The following is a 17889-nucleotide window of genomic DNA, read 5'->3' as shown; positions in this document are numbered from 1 at the left end:
ACATCATGAACTCCTTATTACCAAATTCAGACTTAAATTGAAGAAAACAGGGAAAACTGCTAGACCATTCAGGTATGACCTAAATCAGATCCCTTATGATTATACAGTGGAAGTGAGAAATAGATTTAAGGGCCTAGATCTGATAGATAGAGTGTCTGATGAACTATGGAATGAGGTTCGTGACATTGCACAGGAGACAGGGATCAAGACCATCCCCATGGAAAAGAAATGCAAATAAGCAAAATGGCTGTCTGAGGAGGGCTTACAAATAGCTGTGAAAAGAAGAGAAGTGAAAAACCAAGGAGAAAAGTAAAGCTATAAGCGTCTGAATGCAGAGTTCCAAAGAATTGCAAGAAGAGATAAGAAAGCCTTCTTCAGTGATCAGTGGAAAGAAATAGAGGAAAATAACAGAACAGGAAAGACTAGAGATCTCTTCAAGAAAATTAGAGATACCAAGGGAACACTTCATGCAAAGATGGGCTTGATAAAGGAAAGAAATGGTATGGACTTAACAGAAGAAGAAGATGTTAAGAAGAGGTGGCAAGAATACACAGAAGAACTGTACAAAAAGATCTTCATGACCCAGATAATCACGATGGTGTGATCACTCATTTAGAGCCAGACATCCTGGAATGTGAAGTCAAGTGGGCCTTAGAAAGAATCACTATGAACAAAGCTAGCGGAGGTGATGGAATTCCAGTTGAGCTAGTTCAAATCCTGAAAGATGATGCTGTGAAAGTGCTGCACTCAATATGCCAGCAAATTTAGAAAACTCAGTGGTGACCACAGGACTGGAAAAGGTCCGTTTTCATTCCAATCCCAAAGAAAGGCAATGCCAAAGAAAGCTCAGACTACCGTACAATTGCACTCATCTCACATGCTAATAAAGTAATGCTCAAAATTCTCCAAGCCAGGTTTCAGCAATACATGAACCATGAACTTCCTGATGTTCAAGCTGGTTTTAGAAAAGGCAGAGGAACCAGAGATCAAATTGCCAACATCCGCTGGATCATGGAAAAAGCAAGAGAGGTCCAGAAAAGCATCTATTTCTGCTTTATTGACTATGCCAAAGCCCTTTACTGTGTGGATCACAATAAACTGTGGAAAATTCTGAGAGAGATGGGAATACCAGACCACCTGACCTGTCTCTTGAGAAATCTGCATGCAGGTCAGGAAGCAACAGTTAGAACTGGACATGGAACAACAGAGTGGTTCCAAATAAGAAAAGGAGCACATTAAGGTTTTATATTGTCACTGTGCTTATTTAACTTATATGCAGAATACATCATGAGAAACGCTGGACTGGAAGAAACACAAGCTGGAATCAAGATTGCTGGGAGAAATATAAATAACCTCAGATATCCAGAAGACACCACCCTTATGGCAGAAAGTGAAGAGGAACTAAAAAGCCTTTTGATGAAATTGAAAGAGGAGAGTGAAAAAGTTGGCTTAACGCTCAACATTCAGAAACGAAGATCATGGCATCTGGTCTCATCACTTTATGGGAAATAGATGGGAAAACAGTGGAAACAGTGTTAGACTTTACTTTTTTAGACTCCAAAATCACTGCAGATGGTGACTGCAACCATAAAATTAAAAGATGCTTACTCCTTGGAAGAAAAGTTATGACCAACCTAGATAGCATATTCAAAAGCAGAGACATTATTTGCCGACTAAGTTCCGTCTAGTCAAGGCTATGGTTTTTCTAGTAGTCATGTATGGGTGTGAGAGTTGGACTGTGAAGAAAGCTGAGCACTGAAAGATTGATGCTTTTGAACTGTGGTGTTGGAGAAGACTCTTGAGAGTCCCTTGGACTGCAAGGAGATCCAACCAGTCCATTCTGAAGGAGATCAACCCTGGGATTTCTTTGGAAGGACTGATGCTAAAGCTGAAACTCCAGTACTTTGGCCATCTCATGCAAAGAATTGACTCATTGGAAAAGACTCTAATGCTGGGAGGGTTGAGGGCAGGAGAAGGAACAACAGAGGGTGAGATATCTGGATGGCATCACTGACTCGATGGACATGAATCTGAGTGAACTCTGGGAGTTGGTGATGGACAGGGAGACCTGGTGTGCTGCGATTCATGGGGTCGCAAAAAGTCGGACACGACTGAGTGACTGAACTGAACTTAAAAATATAATAAATATATTGTTAAATATAGAGCTATAGTATTTCATATTTTAAGTATGAACAACTATATTTTAGAATATATGAAAGTGGGACCATGCAATTAACTAGCTAGCATGAAGACAATGAAGCCAGATAACCGTAGAAAGTGTTCGTTTCATCTGGGTAGGCAAAATTCTTGGTTGTGGCCCTCACAGTTACACAATGTTGCCCCTATGACTGATTCATATTTTAATTAAATTCATTTTTAATGAAAGATAATCATTTTGCAGCATTGTGTCTGTTTTTGCCAAACATCAACATAAATCCTCCATAGGTACACATATGTTCCCTCCATCCTTAAAGTCTCTCCCACCGCCTTCCTATCTCAATCCTCTAGGTTGTTAAAGAGCCCCTGTTTGAGTTCCGTGAGTTAAACAGCAAATTCCCATTGGCTACCTATTTTACATATGGCAATGTATGTCTCCTCTTTACTCTCTCTATACAGCCTACCCTCTCCTTCCTTCCCCCATACCCCATCTCCATAAGCCTGTTCTCTATGTCTGTATCTTCACTGCTGTCCTGTAAGCAGGTTTATTAATACAGTCTTCTTAGATTCCATATATCTATATATAATTTAGTATACAATCGTTGTTTTTCTCTTTCTGACTTACTTCACTCTGTATAGCAGGCTCTAGGTTCATCCACCTTATTAGGATTGACTCAAATGCATTCCATTTTATGGCTGAGTAATATTCCATTGTATATATGTACCAGAACTTCTTTATCCTTTCATTTTTCAATAGACCTCTAGGTTGCTTCCATGTCCTAGCTATTGTAGATAATGTTGCAATGAGAATTGTGGTACTTGTGTCATTTTTTAGATTTGGGTTCCTCAGGGTGTATGCCTAGTAGAGGGATTTCTAGGACATATGGTGGCTTTATTCCTAGTTTTTTAAATTTAATGATACACACCACAGAAAGATGATGAGAGACTGGCTTAGAGTAAGACCATGGAAGTAGGTGACTGAGGTGAATTCTGCTGGCAGAAGGTAAGAAAATTAGAGGCTAGGGTGTTGGATGGAAATATGAGAACTGGTAATCTAAATAATTATTTTCAATTAAAAATTAACCATGAATTTCATAAGTGAGGAAGAGGAAATATACAATTTGCACTCTTTTCAAGTGACTGTGGAACAATTAACAAATTTTGTAAGTTCTATACTCATAGTGAATATATAGTCTGACTATACTAATAGGATTAAATAAGAAATCAATAAAAATAAGATAACTGCAAAACCCATAATATTTGGAAATTAAGTAAAGTATCTTTACCTAATACATGGGTCAAAAAAATGTCATAGGAAAAACTATTAAATGTTTTGAATGACATATAAATGAAAATATATATTCCCAATTTGTGATGATAAAGCTTACTCAGGAAAAAAAAATAACACATTAAAGACAGTGCTGAAAACATAATATATGAATAAAAGAAAGCAAGTTAACGTCAAATCAATTATAATGGAAAAATGGAGAGCTAAGACCTTTTTTTTTTTTACTTAAAAGACTAATACAAATGATATATTCATTGGCTGATCTGAGACACAAATTATCAACACAAAGAATATAAACAGGTGCATCACCACAGACAGAAAAAAAATAAACTCAAAAGGAGAGAAGCTTCATGCTAACAAAGAAAATAAATTATATGAAGTGGAAATTAATCTAGAAAAATATAATTTTTAAAATGTGCTGAGAATAAACAGTAGTGTCTGAACAATCCTGTGTTCCTGTGTCTGTTTAAAAAATTAGGGTTTTACTAATAAACTTCCCAAAAGTAAACTACAGTACAAGATGATTTCACTATTGGAAACAAGTAAAGTAGGAAAGACATGAAAAATCAAACATGATATTCAATCTACAAAAACAAATACAACATGGATTGTAGATATAAATGCAAGAGGTAAAACAGTTTCTTGATTAGTACTATAAGAGAGCGTTTATATTATCTTGCAGAGGTGAGCAGGTATAATATGTATTTGCCAGAATATAGAAAACAATAACAATAAAGGAAAATAAATAAATAAAAATATATAAAATTAAAAGCATAGTCATCAAAGCATACCAATAATGAAATTAAAAATTAGATAAATAATGTGAAAATATATTGCAAGACAATATCAGAGATAATACTCATATATAGAATATGTAAGAGTTCAGAGTTCAGTCGCTCAGTTGTGTCTGACTCTTTGCGACCCCATGAATCGCAGCACGTCAGGCCTCCCAGTCCATCACCAACTCCCGGAGTTCACTCAAACTCATGTCCATCGAGTCAGTGATGCCATCCAGCCATCTCTTCTTTTGTCGTCCCCTTCTCCTCCTGCCCCCAATCGCTCCCATTATCAGAGTCTTTTCCAATGAATCAGCTCTTCACATAAGGTGGCCAAAGTACTGGAGTTTCAGCTTTAGCATTATTGCTTCCAAAGAAAACCCAGGACTGATCTCCTTTAGAATGGACTGGTTGGATCTCCTTGCAGTCCAAGGGACTCTCAAGAGTCTTCTCCAACACCACAGTTCAAAAGCATCAATTCTTTGGCACTCAGCTTTCTTTCACAGTCCAATTCTCACATCCATACATGACCACTGGAAAAACCATAGCCTTGTCTAGACAGACCTTTGTTGGCAAAATAATGTCTCTGCTTTTTAATGTGCTAAATAGGTTGGTCATGACTTTTCTGCCAAGGAGTAAGCCTTTTTAAATTTCATGGCTGCACTCACCATCTGAAGTGATTTTGGAGGCCCCAAAAAGAAAGTCTCTCACTGTTTCTATTGTTTCCCCATCTATTTCCCATGAAGTGGTGGGACCGGATGCCATGATCTTCATTTTCTGAATGTTGAATTTTAAGCCAACTTTTCACTCTCCTCTTTCACTTTTATCAAGAGGCTCTTTAGTTCTCTTCACTTTTTGCCATAGGGGTGGTGTCAAATGCATATCTGAGGTTATTGATACATCTCCCGGCAATATTGATTTCAGCTTGTGCTTCATCCATCCTAGCGTTTCTTATGATGTACTTTGCATACAAGTTAAATAAGTTGGATGACAATATAGAGCTTTTGCATACTCCTTTCCTGATTTGAAACCAGTCTGTTTTTCCAGTTCTAACTGTTGTTTCCTGACCTGCATACAGATGTCTCAGGAGGTAGGTCAGGTGGTCTGGCATTCCCATATCTTTAAGAAGTTTCCACAGTTTGTTGTGATCCACACCATCAAAGTCATTGCCGTAGTCAATAAAGCAGAAGTAGATCTTTTTCATGATCTCTCTTGCTTTTTCAATGATCCAATGGATGTTGGAAATTTGATCTCTGGTTCCTCTGCCTTTTGTAAGTCCAGCTTGAACATCTGGAAATTCATGGTTCATGTGCTATTGAAGCCTGACTTGGAGAATTTTGAGCATTGCTCTGCTATTGTGGGGGATGACTGCAATTGCGTGGTAGTTTGACAATTCTTTGGCATCGTCTTTCTTTGGGATTATAATGAAACTAACTTTTTCCAGGCCTGTGGCCACTGATGCTTTTTCCAGATTTGCTGGCATGTTGAGTGCAGCACTTTCACAGCATCATCTTTCAGGATTTGAAATAGCTCAACAGGGATTCTATCATTTTGACTAGCTTCGTAGGCATAATTTCTAAGGCCCACTTGACTGACTTCACATTCCTTGATGTATGGCTCTTGGTGAGTAATCACACCATCATGATTATCTGGGTCATGAAGATATTTTCGTATAGTTCTTCTCTGTATTATTGCCACTTCACCTTAATATCTTCTGTTTCTGTTAGTTCCTTACCATTTCTGTCCTTTATTGTACCCATCTTTGCATGAAATGCACCCTTGGTATCTCTAATTTTCTTGGGGGAATCTCTAGTCTTTCCCATTGTATTGTTTTCCTCAATTTTTTGCATTAATCACTGAGGAAGTGATTTCTTTCTTATCTCTCCTTGGTAGTCTTTGGAACTCTGCCTTCAAATGGGTATATCTTTCCTTTTCTCCTTTGCCTTTCACTTTTCTTCTTTTCTCAGCTATTTGTAAGTCCTTGTCAGACAACCATTTTGCCTTTTTGCATTGCTTTTTTTTGGGGGTGGTCTTGATCCCTGCCTCCTGTACAAAGTTATGAACCTCTGTCCATAGTTCTACAGGCACTCTATCAGATCTAATCCTTTAAATCTATTTATCACCTCCACTATAATTGTAAGGGATTTGATTTAGGCCATACCTGAATTGCCTAGTGGTTTTCCCTACTTTCTTCAAGTCTGAATTTGTCAATAAGGTGTTGATGATCTGAGCCACAGTCAGCTCCTGGTTTTGCTTTTGCTCTCTGTATAGAGCTTCTCCATCTTTGGCTTCAAAGAAGATAATAAATCTGATTTTGGTATTGATCAACTGGTGATGTCCATATATAGAGTCTTCTCCTGTGTTGTTGGAAGAGGGTGTTTGCTATGACCAGGGCATTCTCTTGGCAAAACTATATTAGCCTTTGCCCTGCTTTATGAACTCCAAGGCCAAATTTGCCTGTTACTCCAGGTATTTCTTGACTTCCTATTTTTGCATTCCAGACTCCTATAACGAAAAGGACATCTTTTTTGAATGTTAGTTCTAGAAGGTCTTGTAGGTCTTCATAGAACTTTTCAACTTCAGCTACTTCAGTATTACTTGTTAGGGCATAAACTTGGATTACTGTGATATTGAATAGTTTGCCTTGGAAACAAAGTTAATTCTGTCGTTTTTGAGATTGTATCTAAGTACTGCATTTAGGACTTTTTTGTTGACTATGAGGGCTACTCCATTTCTTCTAAGGGATTTGTACCCACAGTAGTAGATGTAATGGCCATCTGAGTTAAATTCACTCATTCCAGTCCATTTTATTTCACTGATTACTAAAATGTTGACGTTCACTCTTGCCATCTCTTATTTGACCACTTCCAATTTGCCTTGATTCATGGACATAAACTTCCAGGTTATTATACAAATATTGCTCTTTACAGCATCAGAATTTACTTCCACCACCAGTCACATCCACAACAGTGTTATTATTGCTTTGGGTCTGTCTCTTCACTCTTTCTGAAGTTGTTTCTCCACTGTTCTCCAGTAGCATATTTGGCACCTACTGACCTGGTGAGTTCATCTTTCAGTATCCTATTTTTGCCTTTGCATACTGTTCATGGGGTTCTCAAGGCAAGAATACTGAAGTAGTGTGTCATTCCCTTCTCTAGGGCCACACATCCAATCAGCATACTGGAGAAATGCAAATGAAGATCGTAATAATATATGATTTGGCATAAAAGAAGATTTTACAGTGTCAATAATAATATTCTATACATTGATCTGATGAAGTAGACAGATACAATTTTTATTCTCATTTTCAAATAAGAAAAGCTAAAATCACAGCCATTAGATTAATTGCCCAAGTCATAGAGTCAGTGAATGAAGAATATAGAGGATGCAAAGTGTGATTTTCTGATATTAACTATTGATATCTGGAAATACAGCCTAGGAACATCTGTTGAAGGTATGGGAATCTGAAAGATTGATTTACGGAATGAATGAAGTAGTATTGCACGTGTGTGTCCTTAGTCTCTTAGTCGTGTTTGACTCTGCAACCCCATGGACTGTAGCTTGTCAGGTTCCTCTGTCCATGGGCATTCTCCAGGCAAGAATACAGGAGTGGGTAGCCACGCCCCCTTCCAGGGAATTTTTCCAACCCAGGGATCAAACCCAGGTCTCCTGCATTGAAGGCAAATTCTTTACCATCTGAGCTACCAGGGAAGCCCATGAATACTGAAGTGAGTAGACTATCCCTTCGCCAGGGGATCTTCCGACCCAGGAAGTTAACCGGGGTTTCCTCCATTGCAGGTGGATTCTTTACCAGCTGAGTTAGGAGGGAAGCCCTTTAGTAGAGCATAAAAATATCTGATTAACTGGAACAATCCACTCCTGGGTTCATGCTAGATACCAGGTTATTATTTACCAATTTAAAGCTATGAAAATATGTAATTTGGCATTCAGCGGTTTCCAAGTCACAGAGCCTCAGAAACGACACTATATTACCTTTCAGTAGTGGAGGAAAACTCACTGAGAGACGGTGAGAAAGACTTCTATCATTCATTACTCAGGAGTTTAGGATGGAAAATCACACAAGTTGCTGCCCTACAAACCTATTTCCCTATCTCTGAGAAAATAGTGTTTTCATAATAAAGATTGACACTGAGTCAAGTATGTTTGTTTTATAATGGCTATGTGAGTTCTGATTTTAGATCTCTGCATATATCTCGAATTGTGAATATTCAAGACCTAGACTAATCTATATTGCAAAAGGAAGCGCTTTAACAAAAATCACTCCCCCCCCACCCCCGCCCTTGGGACTCTTATTGTATTTACTGCCATCTATTTCCACATTAAAGTTTCTGACTTAAGTTCTCTATAGTCAACCACATATAACAATGACTATTTAAGTAATACTTCATTTAAATAAAAAGAGACATAATAAATGAAAGATAATGCTTTTATACTTAAGAGAAAAAGCTGTTCTATTGAGAAGTAAGTTAATCTTTTGAGATTTAAAATTTTAATTCTTTTTATTTGATTTCATGCATTTTAATTACATATTTATGTTTCTAGCAAGGTAAGCTGGATTCATCTAAGTTTTTATTTTGTCATTAATTTTGTGTGATTGAACAGAGAGTTAAAAGAAAAATAATGCCTTTTTGGCTCCTTACTCAAATTCAAATTTGCATGCTCCCTCTCCTGTAAAGCTGTCTTGTAAGTAGTGTTATTAATGCTCTATTATTGTAGTGCACTGAACACAACAGCATTCAACATTTAAATACAGTAATGTAATTAAATGTTTATATATACTGTTCCTAACCAGTATTTTGCTTCAGGTACTATTTAATCTTTCTGCATTTCTGCTTCCTATGAAAGTACCTGATTTATACAAAAATTCATTTCAAATGTGTCAAGTGCCTGAATGCAAATCTATTTCTCTCAAAACTCTCAGTGGGGAAAGAACAACCATATGCTGGAAAGAGATTAATAGTTGATATACAAAGGACTGGTCATTGAATGTTTCAGAAGAGACAGCTTAAGATTATAAAGATTAAGTCATATGTCTAGGGATGTGCAATTATAAGGTGACAGAACCCTGACTGCTACCGATGCAATGCTACTTCAATTTGCCTTTGGCATATACATCCAATAATCATTTCCTGAAAAGTTACAAAACCTCCTTTTTTTATTGTTCCTTAACCAAATCCTTTTAATACCTTTTTTTTCCCTAAGATTTTTTATGTAGTTTTATTTTAGTGAAATCATCCAAATAGCGTGAAATATGTTCAACTTAAAGAATGCATATTTAAAAATTAGAAAAACTGTTCTTTAATGCTTTGTTATTTTTATGTGCCTTTCCATACTTCTAGTTTGGCAATCACAATATCTCAATTTTGGGGACTGTTGTTTCCTTTTTATGTAGGAGAATGACATTAAGAAACTGCAATATTTGCCTAAAGTCAGATAACTGATGCTTTTAAAAATTCAGGTTTAAGGAAGTCAGCAACTGTTATAGCACCTCTAACCAGATGTAAAGATATCTGTCTTTCTCCCTCTCTGCAACTTTCTTTTGCCCACCCATCTTTGCCTGTTAATGCATTGTTCAACAGGCTTAAAAATTGATAGACTTAATTCATACCTTTATGAATCAATTTTCTCATCATAATAATTATAATATGATGTTAAACTATTCAGCCTTGGAAGAAAAGTTATGATCAACCTAGATAACATATTCAAAAGCAGAGATATTACTTTGCCGACTAAGATCCGTCTTATCAAGGCTATGGTTTTTCCAGTGGTCATGTATGGATGTGAGAGTTGGACTGTGAAGAAGGCTGAGCACCGAAGAATTGATGTGTTTGAGCTGTGGTGTTGGAGAAGACTCTTGAGAGTCCCTTGGACTGCAAGGAGATCCAACCAGTCCATTCTGAAGGAGATCAGCCCTGGGATTTCTTTGGAAGGAATGATGCTAAAGCTGAAGCTCCAGTACTTTGGCCACCTCATGGGAAGAGTTGACTCATTGGAAAAGACTCTGATTCTGGGAGGGATTGGGGGCAGGAGAAGAAGGGGACGACAGAGGATGAGATGACTGGATGGCATCACTGACTGGATGGATGTGAGTCTGAGTGAACTCTGGGAGTTGGTGATGGACAGGGAGGCCTGGTGTGCTGCGATTCATGGGGTTGCAAAGAGTCGGACACAACTGAGTGACTGAACTGAACTGAACTGAAGACTAATATAGAAAATATTTAAAGGGCCTGAGACAAGTTTCTATTACAAATATTTATATTAATATAGGAATAAAAAATCTTTATAGCTCTATTCACATATTAGCTTTTCAAAGACAAAAAAAATTAAACCCAAATGACTTCTACCTTTATACTAAGCACACCTCAGAGATTTAATAGTCAAGAAGGAATTTTAAGAATAAGACAGAATATTACCTTGCCTAAAAGTATAGTTTGTTGCTACTGTTTCTCAAATACTTTTCAACTTTAATGCAGTCAATGAGGTTAAGCATTTGTATTTGTGCCTTGTCACATATTTCAGAGCTTTGAGATTATCATCCAGTCAGTTGTATGAACTGTGCCCCAGACTTACTGGTTTTAACTTCCTATGAATTTAAACATTAAAATCATGTGTCTGACTCTAGTGTTATACCAGAATTAATGACACAAATAATACAGTACAAGCTAATTGTACTGTATACACAATATCTTAGGTTTTTTAAGACTATTTATCTACATAATTTTATTAAATAGTTACAATAATCCTAGGAAATGAACACTAATGTTATTCCCATTTTATAGATGAGAAAAATGAAGCTGGAGGAAGTTGAAGAGCTTGTTCAAAATCATTCAGTTTTCTAAAAATTTAAACTTTAAAAGTTTATTTTCAAAGCCAATTTTCTTAATGTATTATCTTTATCAAGCATATTTATTTTTGTATAAACATATAGTAAAAAGGAAAAAACAGAAAATAAGAAGTAAAGTCCCCCAAATACAAAGTTATGTAATATATGGAGGTATAACTAAAGATATCAGAAAATAAAGTGGTCACCAATAAATTTTATTAATGCAATTGGAAGGCCATTAATTTTTTTTCAGTGTGTTTCAGAAGTGAAGAAAGATGATAAATAATAAAAAGTGTGAAACAAGAATATCAGTCTAAATAAGAAAGTTAGTGTAAAACAAAGGTATTACCCACTATCCAGTTCTACAAGGATTCAATTATTAGCCAATGTAGTCACAGACCAACAGTGCACCCTGTGAGAAATTCAGGATTAAACACAGGATGAAGCACTCTACCTCTGAGAAAAACAGGCATCAGTTAGAGGTACATTTCAGAAAGAGTTTTAATGAATTCAGATTCTTGTATATTCCCACAGAAAGAACAGCACTAAAATCAGTGAGATATCTGTTTCCATAAGAGTAACCTCTTAGGAAAATGCCTGCTTTACTGAGTGTATCCCTTAGCCAAAAAGTCATATGTGTTGTATGTGCTAAGTTATTGAAGTCATGTCTGACTCTTTGCAACCCTATGGACTGCAGCCCTCCAGGTTCCTCTGCCCATGGAATCCTCCAGTAAAGAGTACTGAAGTGGGTTCTTGTGCCCTCCTCCAGGGGATTTTCCTGACCTGGTGATTGAACACATGTCTCTTACTTCTCCTGCATTGGAAGACATGTTCTTTACCACCAGCTCCACCTGGGAAGCCCACATAAGTCATCTATATACTGGCTTGTCTCCCTACCTATTTAGAGCAGAACTGCTAAGAGGCTGTTTCCTGGGTTATAGTTCTCAGTAAGGTCCCAGAATAAAACTGAAACTCATAGTTCTTAACGTTGTCTCTTTTTCTTTTAGTTGGCATTGATGATGATGAATAAAACCCATTTTCTAGAGAAGAGAGGCCTCTAAAGTGTGTGCTTTCCAAAAGACTGTGAAATGTTACAGAGCCTTTAAAACTGTATGTGAGAGATATATCAAATAAATGTTTTAAATATATGTTAAATGTGACAGAGGAGTACATTTCGTATGATCTTAAAATATTAAGAGAAAGAATGATGAAAGGAAACATTAAAATATTAATAAAATTAACAGCAGTAAAGGGAAAAGGCCACAAAAACTGTTGCATTTTTTCTTTAAATTGGCTACACTAAATGCGTAATACTTCTATAACTTCTAAAAAAATGCATAAAAATACAGAAATCAATAGTACATAATTCCTACAGTAATTGCACAATACTAATGTTCTCATTTGATTTCTTTTAAATAAACAACTTTTCTATAGAAAAGTCTCTCTGCACTGTGATTTCATTGGCACCTATTGTGGTTGGCCACTTTCGTAAGTAAAAAGTAGACGTAATCATTTCATAAGGAATGATTGTTTATACTAATATATTGTTTGAAAGAAAAAATATTCAAATATCTTTTGATACTAGATAACTTTATCATTTAAAATATCTCTTTAAGTAGTATACTGGGGGAATTCCCTGAAAGTCCAATGGTTAAGACTCTATGGTTCCACAATTAGGGGTACAGGTTCAATCCCTGGTTGGGAAACCCAGATTTTGCATGCTGTGTGGCATTGCAAAATAAATAAATAAATAGTATACCAATCATACAAATTGAGGCAATTGAAATTAAAAAAAAATATATATGGCATAACAACTCATTAAATGATTATTCACTAATAACATTTATGATTTACTATGTATCAAATGTAATGCCACATGCTAAGAATACAATGATTTGTAAAAGGTAATCAAGAAAGCCTGAAGTAGGTTATAATTCATTGTAAGAAACAGAATAATAAATAGGAAATTGTAATATTTGTCAATAAGGTCTCTGATACAGAGGGTAAACAGAGGGATTAAAACAGACTTTAAGGCTATGGCTTTCTCTGTTACACAATTATATACCAATAATACATTGAATCCGCCACAGGTATGGCAAAACCAATACAATATTGTAAAGTAATTATCCTCCAATTAAAATAAATAAGTTTATATTAAAAAATAATAATAATACATTGAAATAAATTTGAGAACGCCATAAACAATACCTGCATGGAGAACAAGAGCTTTCCATGTTTTGCAAATACTTTGAAAAGATCTACACATTCTCAAAGCAATGTTGTACAGAATGTTTTGTTCTAATAAAAAGTACTTGTCATTTGAATTATGTGTGAAAATTCCATTTATCAAATAACTCTTTAATACTGTCAGTAGCCTCATCTTTAAATTCTGAAGATAATGACATATATCATTAATAATTTAAAGATGTCTCCAGAGATCTATCATTATCTCCTATTCTCATATTTACTTATAAAATTATCTCATTTGTTAGATAATTTTTATATATCATATATTATATTACATATGAGATAGTGATTATCACATATTATAATTTTATATAAATACATATCATAAGTATATATATATATATGCGCTACATGCTGAGTCGCTTCAGTCATGTCCAACTCTTTGCAATGCTATGGACTGTAGCCTTTCAGTCTCTTCTGTCCATGGAATTTTCCATGCAAGAATACTGGAGTGGGTTGCCTTTTCCTTCACCAGGGGATCGTCCCAACCCAGGGATCAAAACCTCATCTCCTCTGGCTCCTTCTTTGCAGGCAGATTCTTTACTGCTGAGACACCAGGAAAGCCAAATTATATATATATATATACATATATATATATATATATATATATAGTATATATATATATTATGTTTTATATATAAAGAGAGAGAATATATATAATATATATATTTATATATAAAGAGAGAGAATATACCAGATTTTCTTTAGTAGATCTAAAGAGAAGGGGTCTATAAACACATGTTCCACTCTGCTCACTCAAAAGTAAGCCAAACTATTTTATGTGAAACTCATAATCTAAAATGCTGAGAAATCTTAAAATTTGACTAAGCTCATGTGAGTTGTTAGAAAAAGTTATAGTATACTTTGATCTAGATGAAACAAATGAAAGGAAAGACCAAATATTCGCTGAACCTTTTTCTTATATCGTGACATATGTTCAGTTCAGTTCAGTTGCTCAGTTATGTCTGACTCTCTGCGACCCCATGGACTGCAGCATGCCAGGCTTCCCTGTCCATCAACAACTCTCGGAGCTTACTCAAACTCATGTCCATCAAGTCGGTGATGCCATTTAACCATCCTGTCCTCTATCATCTCCTCCTCCTGCTTTCAGTTTTTCCCAGCATTAGGGTCTTTTACAATGAGGCAGTTCTTCACATCAGATGGCCAAAGTTTTGATGTTTCAGCTTCAGCATCAGTCCTCCCAATGAATATTCAGGGCTGATTTGCTTTAGGATGGACTGGTTGGATCTCCTTGCAGTCTAAGGGACTCTCAAGAGTCTTCTCCAGCACCACAGTTCAAAAGTATCATTTCTTTGGCACTCAGCTTTCTTATGTGGCTTATAGCAAATATATGTAAATGTCATTTCATTTAATCAATATTAAATATTTCATTAGAAGGTCCCTAAATAACTTATACTACAATATCAATATCAGATGAGAAAACTGAAAACCAGAAGCATACACTGAAATCAACCCGAACTCTTGAATCTTTGTTTAGCAATTTTCTTTTCTTCTTCGATTTCACATTGAGGACCAGAAAGACTGATTTACAGTAATGTTATTTTCACCACAAGTATTGATTCACATACTTGAATTTATAGCAAATGAGGTTTAATTGTATCTGGCAAAACTCTGTGGAAAGATGTATGCTCTTTAAAAAATATATAGTATTTTAAATTGCACACATATATGTCTCAATACACATATAGACAAATCCACATGATTTAAGAAATGAAAAACCCAACTTACAATAGTGTCCTCTATTAAGTTTGCACAGATGGCATATTTTTTTGAGATGTAGTTAGACTGATCTTAGTGACCTAACTATCCTCTTATTATGCTAGAAAATATCCAAAATATTCAGTGAAAGAGCTTACACAACAGAAAAACATAATACCATAAGAAAGTCCATATGTTAAATAAAACTTCCCCTAATGAAGACCCTGAATTTCTTACCTAGAGCTCTCTTTTTTTTTTTTCTGGCCAAAAATATCCTATGAAATCCTCTTTATCTTCAATAAAGAATATATCAACCATCTGCACTCACTGGAAAGAAAGCACAGTTCCTCAAACTCCTGTACTACTAAATTCAAACTCCATGACATAATTGAAATGCTGGAAGTGCAATTTCCATATCACGTAGTGTGCTTTTGATCTTAGCCTTTCTTTCCAGGTACATTTAGAGTAAAATTTACATATATTATTAAAAAAAAGGGGGACAATGTACAATTATAGGCACTAGTGATTTTGTGGGCACCATGTACCTTTTTTTTTTTTTCCCCTTTCCCTGCAATGGATCTGAGGAGCAGTAACCTATTTGGTTCATGTGTTGCTAGAAGATTCTTGGTGCTTAGTTCACAATCTCCAAGGGAGTCACTGATCACCTACTTCTCCATAAGGCATTCGTGTACTGCTTGGGGTCTCAGAGTTGCTAGGCTCACATCTCAGGACTTCTGGACAATCTTCAGCACCCAAGCCAAGATTCTCCATCTACAGTAAATTTTGTCAGGCAATAAAAAGAACAGACTAAATCTTAACAAAATTGCTCTGAATATTTTAAGTGTTACTTGTACTGTCCTTAACAGCCAAATTTTTATCAAGAGCAAACTAAAATGTTCAAAAGCAAAATAGATGGAAATACTGTCTACAGAGAGGAAAAAACTTATAATTTTTCAGTGGCTTTGCTGTTGATAGCACATCCATTCAAGGAAATTTGATCTGGCTTTGCATGCTTTCACAATTAAGAGGATTGGGAAGACTACATTCCTTTTCCATTCATTAATCAAATATTTAATTGATACTAGGCACAGTGCTAACAAATCTTTATTCTCTAAATGTGTTTGCAATTATTTTTGTAATAAAATTGCAATACATTAAAAGTTCTGGTTGAGAAGTTTCTACATTGTGCCAACATAAAAAATAAGTAAAAATTGCAGTGTCATTCCATGGGTACTTTGTAGATAATTTGTTAGAACAGTTAGTACTTATTCAGTGGCCTTACTCTGAAAGTAAATCATCTATCTTGTTTGAAATTAAAACATAATTTTCCTGGAAAAGTTTTTTTTTTTTTTTTTCCATTTATAAAGATATAGTTAATGCAAATGACAAAAATGAGGGAGTGTATAGATCATTTAACATAAAGAATCCAAGTTCCTCTGTTTGGTAACCAAGTCTCTGAAGCTATCTTATTATAATTACGAAGCAAAATACATTGTATTTTCCTGTTTCTTGTCTCTTATATGTGACTAACATTTGTAAGACATGAAGATAGTAAGGTTACTACAGAATTTATTTTTTTAATTAAATTTTTATTTTTACTTTATTTTACTTTACAATACTGTATTGGTTTTGCCATACATTGACATGAATCCACCACGGGTGTACATGCATTCCCAAACATGAACCCCCCTCCAACCTCCCTCCCCCTAACATCTCTGTGGGTCATCCCCATGCACCAGCCCCAAGCATGCTGTATCCTGCATCTGACATAGACTGGCGATTTGATTCTTACATGATAGTATACATGTTTCAATGCCGTTCTCCCAAATCATCCCACCCTCTCCCTCTCCCTCTGAGTCCAAAAGTCCGCTATACTCATCTGTGTCTTTTTTGCTGTCTTGCATAGAGGGTCATCATTGCCATCTTTCTAAATTCCATATATGTGTGTTAGTATACTGTATTGGTGTTTTTCTTTCTGGCTTATTTCACTCCGTATAATTGGCTCCAGTTTCATCCATCTCATCAGAACTGGTTCAAATGAATTCTTTTTACGGCTGAGTAATACTCCATTGTGTATATGTACCACAGCTTTCTTATCCATTCATCTGCTAATGGACGTCTAGGTTGTTTCCATGTCCTGGCTATTATAAACAGTGCTGCGATGAACATTGGGGTACATGTGTCTCTTTCTATTCTGGTTTCCTCGGTGTGTATGCCCAGCAGTGGCATTGCTGGGTCATAAGGTAGTTCTATTTGCAATTTTTAAGGAATCTCCACACTGTTCTCCATAGTGGCTGTACTAGTTTGCATTCCCACTAACAGCGTAGGAGGGTTCCCTTTTCTCCACACCCTCCCCAGCATTTATTGCTTGCAGATTTTTGGATCTCAGACATTCTGACTGGTGTGAAGTGGTACCTCATTGTGGTTTTGACTTGCATTTCTCTAATAATGCATGATGTCAAGCAACTTTTCATGTGTTTGTTAGCCATCCTTATGTCTTCTTTGGGGAAATGTCTATTTAGTTCTTTGGCCCATTTTTTGATTGGGTCGTTTATTTTTCTGGAATTGAGCTGCATAAATTGCTTGTATATTTTTGAGATTAATTGTTTGTCAGTTGCTTCATTTGCTATTATTTTCTCCCATTCTCAAGGATGTCTTTTCACCTTGCTTATATTTTCTTTTGTTGTGCAGAAGCTTTTAATTTTAATTAGGTCCCATTTGTTTATTTTTGCTTTTATTTCCAGAATTCTGGGAGGTGGATCATAGAGCATTCTGCTGTGATTTATGTCAGAGAGTGTTTTGCTTATGTTCTCCTCTAGGAGTTTTATAGTTTCAGGTCTCACATTTAGATCTTTAAT

The sequence above is a fragment of the Ovis aries genome, chromosome 15, assembly GCF_016772045.2.
Source record: "Ovis aries strain OAR_USU_Benz2616 breed Rambouillet chromosome 15, ARS-UI_Ramb_v3.0, whole genome shotgun sequence".
NCBI lineage: Eukaryota > Metazoa > Chordata > Mammalia > Artiodactyla > Bovidae > Ovis > Ovis aries.
Note: the sequence above shows the minus strand (reverse complement) of the source record.